The sequence below is a fragment of the Hemiscyllium ocellatum genome, chromosome 18 (genome assembly GCF_020745735.1).
Source record: "Hemiscyllium ocellatum isolate sHemOce1 chromosome 18, sHemOce1.pat.X.cur, whole genome shotgun sequence".
NCBI lineage: Eukaryota > Metazoa > Chordata > Chondrichthyes > Orectolobiformes > Hemiscylliidae > Hemiscyllium > Hemiscyllium ocellatum.
In genome coordinates, this window is record NC_083418.1 from 60945258 (window position 1) to 60951529 (window position 6272).

At 42.4% G+C, this 6272-nt stretch overlaps 1 pseudogene; it reads left to right on the forward strand.

Annotated features, from left to right (window-relative positions):
* Positions 1-889: 889 nt before the first annotated feature.
* Positions 890-989, forward strand: LOC132824550 (U6 spliceosomal RNA; annotated as a pseudogene).
* Positions 990-6272: the final 5283 nt, after the last annotated feature.

Below are 6272 nucleotides of genomic sequence, written 5' to 3' on the forward strand. Positions count from 1 at the left end.
TGTGTGCAAGTATATACCTCTTCTGAAAAAGTGTCATACCAGACATGAAATGTTAACTCAGTTTCTCTCTCCACAGACCTGCTGGGGTATTCCACCACTCTGTGTTTGTTTCAAAATCGCTCGTGTACCTGCCTCACATACAAGGCTGCCATGAGCATCAGTGCAGCATCGAGCGGAGAGTGAGACACTCATTCCTTGTCTTACTTTAGCAGCTGGACTGGAAAGAGAGGCCACGGCCTAGTGGTATTTCGTTGAACTGGTAATCCCAAAACCCAGGTAATGATCTGGGAACCTGGGTTTGAATCCTGCCACAGCAATTGGTGGAATTCGAATTAAAATGAAAAACATCTGGAATTAAGAGTCTAATGACTGTGAATCCATGACCAACTGTTGATGCCGAGGACACTGATGTCCTGATCTGGCCTACATGTGACTCCAGACCCACAGCAATGTGATTGACTCTGAACTGTCCTCTGGGTAATTAGAGATGGGCAATAAATGCTGGTTTAGCCGGCGACATTCACATCCCGTGAATGAATCGGAAAAAAAGAACAAACCCGGACAGATAAGTGCCCTCCAAAATCACAGCTTTGAGTGTGAACTGCTGGAGGTGGCTTCGTGTAGAGTCAATGGTAAAGTAGTTCAGATTTGATGTGCTGCTTGGAGTGGACTGTAGCTAATGAATGCTCCCTCCCTTGTTTTTGATGCTCAAGCATCTTCAGCATTCGCATTCTGTCGACACTGTTAGTTTTAGAATTAATGGTGCAACCACTTCACACCAATTGTCCTAATTAAATTTTGAACTAAGGGACAAATAGAATTTCCCAATATAGGTGTTTTAAAAAAACCGGAGAAGCAAAGCGAAAATGCGAGTTAACCAGTAGAGAGAACGCTTCGGCAGCACATATACTAAAATTGGAACGATACAGAGATTAGCATGGCCCCTGTGCAAGGATGACAAGCAAATTCGTGAAGTGTTCCACATTTTTTATATATACCAATCAACCCCACCACCCTGTGGCCCAATATTTCAACTCCCCCTCACACTCTGCCGAGGAGATGCAGGTCCTGGGCCTCCTCCAATGCCGCTCCCTTACCACCCGACACCTGGAGGAAGAACGCCTCATCTTCCGTCTCGGAACACTTCATATTCCATGGCATCAATGTGGATTTCACCAGTTTCCTCATTTCCCCTTCCCCCACCTCACCCCAGCTCCAGCCTTCCAGCTCAGCACCACCTTCATGACCTGTCCTACCTGCCTATCATCCTTTCCATCTATCCACTCCACCTTTCTCTTTGACATATCACCTTCATTCCCCATTCCCATTCACCCTTTGTACTCTTTGCTACCTTCCCCCACCCTCCTCTCTGACCTATCACCTCCATCCCCACCCCCACCCTCATTCACCTATTGTACTCTATGCTACTTTCTCCCACTCCACCCCCCTCTCATTTATCTCTCCACCCTGCAGACACCCTGCCTCTATTCCTGATGGAGAGCTTTTGCCCGAAACATCAATTTTTCTGCTCGTTGGATGCTGCCTGATCTGCTGTGCTTTTCCAGCACCACTCTAATCTAGACTCTGGTTTCCAGCATCTGCAATCCTTGTTTTTACCCAATAGAAAGAATGACTGTGTCCATGTTAAGCTAAAATGAGGACAACTGAAGCCTCCCCAACATGCTTTAAGTTTCCAGCAATGCGACGAGAAGGGCCAGTTGTATGGAATTGAATGACTTTGTCATAACAATTTTCCCCAAAGAATTGCCCTAGTGGTAATATATTGCCTTTTCTAAATACATTCAGAGAATGTGCGCATCACTGTCTGCTTATTCTCCATCCCTAGTAGTCCTTGGCAAGGTGGTGGTGAGCTGTCTTCTTGAAATGTTGCTGTCTATTTGCTGCAGTAGCACCTACAGTATTGTTAGAGAGGGAGTTTTGACACAGCAACAGAGGAGGAACGGTAACATTTGAGAACTTATTTCATTAGAGTCATAGAATCATAGAGGTTTTCAGCATGGAAGTAGGCCATTTGGTCCAATTCATCCATGCCAACTAGCTGCCCCAACCTAATCTAGTCCCATTTGCCAGCACTTGGCCCATATTGCTCTAAACCCTTCCTCATCATACACCCATCCAGATGCCTTTTAAATGTTGTAATTGTACCAGCCTCCACCACTTCCTCTGGCAGCTCATTCCATATATACACCATCCTTTGCCCCTTCAGTCCCTTTTAAATCTTTCCCCTCTCACTCTAAACCTATTTTGAGTGATTTAGAAGGGAACTTGCAGGTGATGATTTTTGTGTGTATCTGCTGTCCTTTTCCGTTTGTGGTTGTGGGATTTGCGAGGTGCTGTCTAAGAAGCCTGAGAAGATTACTGAGGTGCTTCGTGTAGGTGGTGCACATTGTTGTAACTGCATATCGATGGTGGAGGGAGTGGAAGCTTGAGGGTGTAGTGCCAATCAAATGAGCTGCTTTGTCCTGGATGATATCAATCTTAAATTTTCTTGGTGCTACACTCACCGAGGTAAGTGGGGAGTATCCCATTCTCCTCAGGAGGTTGGTTAGGTCAGATGACTGGACAATATGAACACTTATTAAATTTCTATCAACACAGTGGCACAGTGGTTAGCACTGCTGCCTCACAGTGCCAGAGACCCGGGTTCAATTCCCGCCTCGGGCAACTGTCTGTGTGGAGTTTGCACATTCTCCCCGTGTCTGCATGGGTTTCCTCCAGATGCTCCAGTTTCCTCCCACAGTCCAAAAATGTGCAGGTTAGGTGAATTGGCCATGCTAAATTGCCCATAGTGTTAGGTGAGGGGGTAAATGTAGGGGAATGGGTCTGGGTGGGTTGTTCTTCGGAGAGTTGGTGTCGACTTGTTGGGCTGAAGGGCCTGTTTCCACACTGTATGTAATCTAATCAAGAACATGTGCGATGCTGTATTTTGGAAAGGCAAATCAGGGCAGGAGTTATACAGTTAATGGTAAAGTCCTAAGAGTGTTGCTGAACAAAGAGACCTTGGGGTGCAGCAACATGGTAGTAGAATCACAAGTGGACAGGATAGTGAAGAAGGCAATTGGTGTGCTTGCTTTTATTGGTCAGTGCTTTGAGTACAGGAGTTGAGAGGTCATGTTGCAGCTGTACAGGACAATGGTTAGGCCACTTTTGGAACACTGTATACAATTCTCTTCTTTAGGAAGGCATTTTGGGAAACTTGAAAAAGTTCAGAAAAGATTTACAAGGATGTTGCCGAGATTGGAGGGTTTAAGCTATAGAGAGAGGCTGAATAGGTTAGGGCTGTTTTCCCCCGAATGTCAGAGGCTGAGGGGTGACCTTATAGAACTTAATAAAATCATGAGGGGCACAGATAGGGTGAATAGCCAAGATCTTTTTCCCAGGGTAGCAGAGTCCAAAAATAGAGGGAATAGGTTTAGAGTGAGAGGGGAAAGATTTAAAAGGGACTGAAGGGGTAAAGGATGGCGTGTGTATGGAATGAGCTTCCAGAGGAAATGGTGGAGGCTGGTACAGTTACAACATTTAAAAGGCATCTGGATGGGTATATGAGTAGGAAGGATTTGTAGGGATATGCGTCAAGTGCTGGCAAATGGGACTAGATTAGGTTGGGATAGTTGGTCGGCATGGATGAGTTGGACCGAATGGTCTACTGCCATGCTGTAAAGCTTCTATGATTCTATGACTCTAATGAAATAAGTTCTCAAATCATGGCATTATTAAACAAAGCTTCTCTATGCCAATGAATTACTTTTGCACAATTCATTTACAAATAGTGCTCAGCCATTTGTAAGTGTTTAGTGACTTTTTGTCAACACTCCTCATTTCTACTTGATTTATGCAAGCTCACAGTCCATAGAATAGAAATACTGTACATGAAAACATGCACTTAGTAGGAATTTGTGATTTGGACAATTAATGAATTGTCCATAAAATGTTGTAAACTATTTTTTATCTGCCTTCTAAATTAAAAGACATTAATTCATTAACATGTGACAATTGTCTTAAATCAGCAAAGCACTTACATTTCGACTTTATCTCTGTAATCTTACTAACTCATAAATCTTACTGCTGCTCCAATTTGCAGTAAAACATGATGGTAATAAAAAAAATTGTTTTTAAAGCAACTAATGATTCATAAAACCATGAATCCAGTACATTTGTAACACCTTTTACCAGTCACAAATAATATGACATCAATGATGTGCTAAGCATTTATCTATGATGAAAAGTCAAGCTGAATTGAGGTTAAAAGCACAGGAAATAAAATGTCACATTCAGATCCTCAAATTGATTAATACATTTATTTAACCTATGTCTGTAGGTAACAAATTTAAAGTAATACATTAGTTATGTATATATTAATTCAGAAACTGGATGCAGGAAAACTTCCACTGCTGCAGAAAATGCTAGAATGCCCATCCACAAACTATTGGCTGCATGAAGAGATACTTTATTGCTGCTCAGATTCTAGGTGATTCATCATGTCAGAACAATGTACTTCTGTAAGTGACTGGGATTGATTTTGTATTATCTAGCTATCCACCACTCATTGCCTTGTACTCCTGAAGAAGGGCTTATGCCCAAAACGTCGATTCTCCTGTTCCTTTGATGCTGCCTGACCTGCTGCGCTTTTCCAGCAACATATTTTTAAGCTGCAGAAGTCTCCCCTACCGTTATCGAAGACTTTGCTATAGTCTCAGCCATAAGTTTTATTTATTGTCTATAGATATACTTTTTCAAGACACTGTTTTCTGAATAAATAAACTCAATTTACTGGAGAGCACAGTTATAAAAAGATATTTGGTACACAGTTTAAATAGACTCTGTTTGTTCAGTAAATAGACTCTGACTTACAAGTCCTCTATGTGTAAGACGTTTTTCTATTAGACAATTTATTGTTCAGACTTGTGGAACAAACAGTTTAGGACAAAGATTTCTGGAATAAATTTCATTGATTTAAAAATCAGCAAGGGATTACATGATTGTATTGTCACATGGTAATTTGCAAATATGCAAATATCTGCTCTTTTGCTTTAAACTCGAAACCACAAGCTAAAATCTCATGCATATGAGCGTTAGAAAGTGGTCAGTTCAGCTGTGACTTGATATAGCATCTTGACTTGTAACTGACAAAATTTCTGCAATGAGTGTTCTTTTACAACATATGTTCCTCTTTTTTCCAAAATAGGATATTATACTGACAGCACTTCTTGTTCTTTGAAAAGTCTTATTAAATAAAATGTACAATGAGGTATCAAGTTCTTTGTTTAAACATGATGGAGTTAAAGCTATCCATCATGTTCAGTTCCTGATCAATATGCCTGGTGGATGGGAGTGGTTTCCTAATGTTACTTTATCAAACTTTGAGATAACAGCCCCCAAGACACATTGTCTGGAGATGTTCTTGCATTAATAGGCCTTTTTCTGAGTCACTTGATGATACAAAATTTGAAAATTGTTGGAAAGAGAGACACGTTGCTGAAGCTTTTCATCCTGTACTCATCAGGACAAACAGAGAATGCCAGATATCCAATGATTACAACAATGTATATCACAGGAAGAAGTCCTTATTGTTTGATCAGTCAAAAACAGAAATTGCTGAAAGATGCAGCAAGTCTGGCAGCATCTGTGGAGAAAAGTCAGAATTAACATTTGGAGTCCAGTGACCCTTCTTCAGAACTGACAGTAGTTAGGAAAGGGTTGGTAATTATGAAGAAGATGGGGCGGGGTTGGGGGGGTAGCATGGGTGGAGGACAGTAGAAGATGGATGGAGATCCTCCATTGTTGTCGCATCTGTTCTGATTATGCCAACTTTGAGAAGGGGGCTTCTGAAATGTTCACCTTCTTCCTCAAAGGAAGATTCCCCAGCAGCATAGTTGACAGGGCCCTCAGCCGGATCCAACCTATTCCTGCATTTCAGCCCTCACTCCTCCCGCAACAGTGATAGGGCCCCCCTAGTCCTGAGTTAGCATCCCAACAGCACCCAGATCATTAGTCACCACTTCAGCCACCTCCTGTAGGATGCCATCACCATACATGTATTCCCCTGCCCTCCCTTGTCAGCTTTCCACAGTTCTGTCCACAAAAAAGTTACCTGCCACTTCAACACACCATCATGTTTCCCAGCCAACATCTCTGCCTCACACTTGGTGCAGTGCAACAGCGAAGCTCAGTGCAAGCTGGAAGGACAACGGCTCATTTTCCTCTTGGGGATTCTGGACTTGGAAACATCGAGTTCAACAATTTCAGGGCTT